The sequence below is a fragment of the Ictalurus furcatus genome, chromosome 2 (genome assembly GCF_023375685.1).
Source record: "Ictalurus furcatus strain D&B chromosome 2, Billie_1.0, whole genome shotgun sequence".
NCBI classification, from domain to species: Eukaryota; Metazoa; Chordata; class Actinopteri; order Siluriformes; family Ictaluridae; genus Ictalurus; species Ictalurus furcatus.
The window spans coordinates 16,028,391-16,034,390 of NC_071256.1; positions in this window are offsets into that span (position 1 = coordinate 16,028,391).

Consider the following 6,000-nt stretch of genomic DNA (forward strand, 5'->3'; position numbering starts at 1 on the left):
GATTACGTTTTGGATCACGTTTTGGATTTGTCTGCCTGTCTCTCTTTCTAATAAACAACTGTTAATCCAGCACTTGCATCCGTCCTATCTCTGCTCCGTCACGATTCGTGACACTCTGGAGGTTCATATTATAGACCTGACTGTATTGGTTAAAAGGAAGTCTATGCAAATCCATCCTGTTATTATTTGCTCTGCATAAAATCATCTTGTTGCTCAGCTAAAGTTCATATCATCAAACTGAATTACAGAACTTCTAAACATCACAGAGCTTGATTATGGGGCTAAGCGTTATTCAGCAGTGCATTTTTATACTCATGTTAACACAAGGTACTTGAGATTTCTTTATATGTTTACTAGTGAGCATATGATTTAATGCATTAATGATTATTTTTTGATTGTTTTATCTGGCAGGTTTTTGCAGTGCTGAGATCAGACTGGACCAGTCTCCTGCTATGGTAAAGAGACCTGGAGAAACTGTGAAGATCTCGTGTAAAATTAATGGATATTCAATGACAAGTAAAGACATACACTGGATCCGAGAGAAACCAGGGAAAGCTCTGGAATGGACTGGCTGAATGAGTACTGGTAATAATAATGCAGAATATGCAGAGTCTGTGAAAAACCAGCTCATCTTTACAGAAGACGTCTCAGCAAGCACACAGTACTTAGAGGCCAAGAGTCTGAGGACAGAGGACACCGCGGTTTATTACTGTGCCCGAGAAGCCACAGTGACTGGAGCTGAGGAAACAGCTGTACTAAAACCACACACACATTTTTCACACAGCATTTTATAGAACAAATTACTGTTGTCATTTATGTAAATGATGAATATGATCCCCTCTTACTGTGGTTAATAAACTGCTCAATTACAATTCTTTATATTACAAACCAGAGACAAATGAATGTGTATTATACTCTGTAATGTTTTCTTGAAGGAGGTGATGTTACTGCTGCATTCAGACTCTCTAAAGGCCAGGTGATATCATTTCTGATCACACATAATGTCTGTATCTGTATACTGTGCATTTGGCTTTAACAGCTTTAATGAGTTTCATATTCCAGTTCTCTAAATTACACTGATAAATTGCATCTAAATCTCCCCATTTGCAGATATGACAGAGCACAGAAGTTGTCTCTTTTGTTACTTGGAAAGTATGTTTATTCAATGCAGTTCTGCGTTTTTAAAACACCCTGGATGTGATGCCATATTCACACTCATTAACACCCAGGAGCAATTTACATTAGCCAATTCACCTACCAGCATATTTTTGGGAGGTGGGAGTAAACCGGAGAACCTGGAAGACACACACACAGACAAACAGAGAGAACATGTGAAACTCCACGCAGACAATAACCTGAGCTCAGGATCAAATTTGGGACCCTGGAGTTGTGAGCCATCAATGCTACCCACAGCCGAACAATTATCCAAATTAAACTGTTTTATTTCAGTTGGTAAATCAAAGCTGTTCTGTAGTTATCCTGAATAACCAAATCATCACAACGGCTCTGCAAACTCTGCAACAAAATACAGAAAAATATCTAATTTGACAGATGTATTTGTTTCAAATAAGTATTTAGTTTGTTTTGGTTTAACAAAAGTTATGAAACAAAGCCAAGTATAATATAAAACATGAAAGCTTTACACATCCACATTTCCACACTTAGCCTCTACAGAGGAAGTTATATTGAGCAACTTATATTGCTGTAATTGATGTTTTATTTGAATATCAGAATATTTTTTATAGTAACTCCTCTAGGGGCTGAACATGCAAATGAGACTTTCCCTTTATAAGCACAGACTCCAGCTGCATTATTTCCACTTAGTTTAGACTTTTTTCGGGAACAGCCATGCAACCACAAATCATTAACTGTTTTATTTTGACGTTAATGACCATAACCCGTGAGTAACAACTTATTTGTGCATGTATCCCTAATATAAATTGTGTAATTCTGTAAGACTATGAAATGATTAAATGTATTTGACAGGTTGCGGATGTCAGACACTAACCGAGTCTGAGGCGGTGGTCCTTAAGCCTGGAGGATCTCATCAACTCACCTGTACCTACTCTGGGATTAGTGATAGTGATGCAGCTATATCCTGGATTAGACAGGCTCAAGGGAAAGGCCTTGAGTGGATCTCACTAATTTCTGCTCCGAGTGGTAGTGATAAATACTACTCTCAGTCTGTTCAGGGAAGATTCACCATCTCCAGAGACAACAGCAAGAAGCAGGTGTATCTGCACATGACCAGCCTGAAGACTGAAGACACAGCTGTGTATTACTGTGCTCGGAGAACACACTGACACAAACATCTGCAGCGCTGTACAAAAACTTCACATTCACTTACAACTTCATTTATTTTAAGTGAAGCTCAAATATTCACACCAGAGTCACACGTTCTGTCTAATTCACAGAGTTAAATAAATCTGCAGAACTTCGTCCTGTGTGTATAAAATGTTCAGCTGCTATTTCAAACTGATGTTTTAAATTTCATTCAGATGAAAATGAGGGTGTGTGCTGTTCAGATGGATTCTTGGATTTGTGAATTTACCGGTTACATCTGGTTCAGCCCAGACTGTAGATTCATGCAACCCATCAGTGACATTGGTGTTGGGTGATTACACAGAGTGACATGCCCCCTAAACCTGATCTCCACAATACAAAGTCAGTAGTGACTGAGAAGGTGGATGTCTAACTTGACCTACTGTAGAACCTCAAGATGAAATCAGCAATTATTCAGTTATAGTGCAGACTATACCAGAATGAAAATAATTTTGTCTTTAATGACACCAATAAAAAGGTTTAGCTACATGCTGTTCTGAAAACACTGCAATATTTCACTGTGTGAGAGTGGCAATTATGGAAGCGGTTATTCTCAGCAGTTACTGTATTTTAATAGCCTCTCTTCTATGTCTATACAATAAAATTTAAAAAGTTTGCATTTATCAAGAAATTTGTACACATGAGAAATATTTGTGTTTATGTAATTCTCTAGAGTGGGATGTGACTGGGATTAACAGCTACAGAGCTGGACTCAACACAGCTTCTCTGTAATAATTATGCAAATCTCCACCTCCTCTTGTAATATTAGCACTGTGCTTATCTAGAGAGGAAACGGTTCTCATTAGTCCTCCTTCAACACAAACATGTTTGCTTCAGCTCCACTGCTGCTGCTGGCTCTCGCCCCCGTGAGTGTTTGAATTTAAGCTTCATTACTTCATCTGATCCTTTCAGTTTGTCATATATCGATAGTTTTACTATTTGTTTGATGTATGATTTTTGTGCTTCTCCTTACTTAGATTGTAGTATTTTAAAAAGCTAAATAAAGGAAAAATGTAATGGCCAGATAAAATATCAGATATCCATCTTACCCTTCTTTACCTATAAGTATCTGCAGGTTGGTAACAGTAACTTGTCATGGTAGCGCCCAAGGGAGCAGAACTACACTATTCATCAGCCCCAGCACACTTCATGCCTCACTAATCACTTTCACCTGTGTCTCCTTATGCCTTGTTAGCACCAATATTTAAGTTCTAATTTGTCAGCATCTCACTTTCAAGTTTATGTTACAGTTGTTTGTTGATGTGTCTCTCTCTATCATATCCACATTTCATGTTAATGGGTCTTATTTTCTCAATTTTGTTTGCACTTTACACAATAAATTGTCTGCACTTGTGTCCACCACCTCTACAATTCCTGACACTCCACTACATCACATCTCCTGGTCCATGATTATTTTCCTATAACACACCCCAAGTATTTTACTCTGTACTTAATGCGGTTATATAGTAGTGACTTCTCTTTATATAAATTCACCTGAAAACATGTCTTAAACTTCTCATTTGTTGAAACATGAACAATATATATATATATATATATATATATATATATATATATATATATATATATATATATATATATACACTCACAGATTAGAGATGTTCAAGAGATGGGGAAGTTTCACATGTAGAGGGATCCTTCATGTTTTGACCCTAATATAAGGAGTGTCCCTATGCAAATGTCCTCCCCTGTTATATATTTAAGCAATGAAAACCAAGATCTTTTACTTATTCTGCTTCAACACACACCATGATCTCTACATCCCTACTGCTGCTGCTGCTGGCAGCCGTACACCGTAAGTGTTTTTACATTTGACATATAATACGGCTTTTGGGCACATTTTTCTTTTACGGCATTTAAATGATCTTTTCTTTAACAGGTGTTCACTGTGTTGAGCTGATCCAGCCCGGATCCACAGTATTAACCCCTGGACAGTCAATGACTCTGACCTGTAAAGTGTCTGGATATTCATTAACTGATAGCAGCTACTGTACAAACTGGATACGACAACCTGCAGGAAAAGCTCTGGAGTGGGTCGGATGGATATGTAGTAGTGGTGGCACTGGCTACAGTGAGAAACTGAAAAGCAGGTTTCAGATTTCCAGAGACACGTCCAGCAGCACAGTAACATTAAAAGGACAGAACATGCAGACTGAAGACACAGCTGTGTATTACTACGCTCGTCAACCACAGTGAAACAGATCAACAACATCCCTGTACAAAAACACCTCATACAAAGTCCTATTAGTCCACAAGTGCAACAGTTAACTATCAAAGTCTAACCATAAAATATAATCAGACAAATCACAACAAAGAGTTTAAAGTTATTTTGAAATGTTTATAATGTAGATTTTAAACCATATTTCTAACGTAATAATGCTACATCTCTAACATTTCTGTGCATTATACAAACTATTATAATCACATCACTTACAAGAACTTGTTATACTGTAGTATTTTTACCTAACAATAATCACCTCAACAAATTAGAATTTGTGTGATCATGTGTGAGAAAGTGTGAGAACATTTTGTCATGATTTTTAAGAGAGGTATAATTTTTCAGTGATTACGAGCCCAATATCCACAAGCATGGATAATAATGATCATGCTATATTTCAAACACTTCAATATTTTATTTAAAATTATAGTATTTGATAAAAAAAAGGCATATGTTCTAATACAAATCCACATATCCTCCATAAGATAAATCTCTTCATCATGATTTAAATATCTTTAAATACTCCCCCCATCATCATAAGATATGCAAATACAAACGTCAGGGTTGGATATCACTCTATTTATATGATGTGATGGACTCTGTTAAACTTTGGAGAACAGAGAAGATCCCAGTACAAACAACACACACCATGTTCTCTACTGCTCCTGCTGGCAGCTGCTTCCTGTGAGTGCTTTATCAAATTCATTCATTTACTACAATAACAATAAATGTGCAGCATATATTGTGTGAGATATCACCATGTGTTTTCCTCCACAGATGTGCGTGGTGAGGAACTGACTCAGCCTGCTTCCATGACAGTCCAGCCAGGCCAGAGTCTCTCCATCAACTGCAAAGTTTCATATTCAGTTACAAGCTATGATACAGCTTGGATCCGACAACCTGCAGGAAAAGCTCTGGAGTGGATTGGATATATCAGTTACAATGGGGGTATAGCTTACAGTGACAAACTGAAAAATAAGTTCAGCATCTCTGAACACTGCTACTAACACAATAACAATTGGAGGACAGAATCTGCAAACTGAAGACACAGCTGTGTATTACTGTGCAAGTGGCACAGTGACACAGAATAGTGGATTCTCCTTACAAAAACTTTGAGACATGTTAGAGACATCCTCTCAGTGTGACTAATAAACCATCTCATTCACACTTTTACTTTCTTCCACTGGAATGAAGTTGTAATTGCTTGACATTTTTAAACACACAGTAGACATTTTTAAAATAAAACATACATTCTTCAAAGACTGTTGATTTTGATCCATTATTAATCTCTACATTGTATGGAATATTTAATAAACAACTGGAATAAATGTTTAATCAGTGAACTAGAATGTCAGGAATAATACAATTTATACATTTTTAAATCAAATAAACATTCTGCAAAAAGACCATTGAACCATTATTATTCTTTTCATTGTATAGAA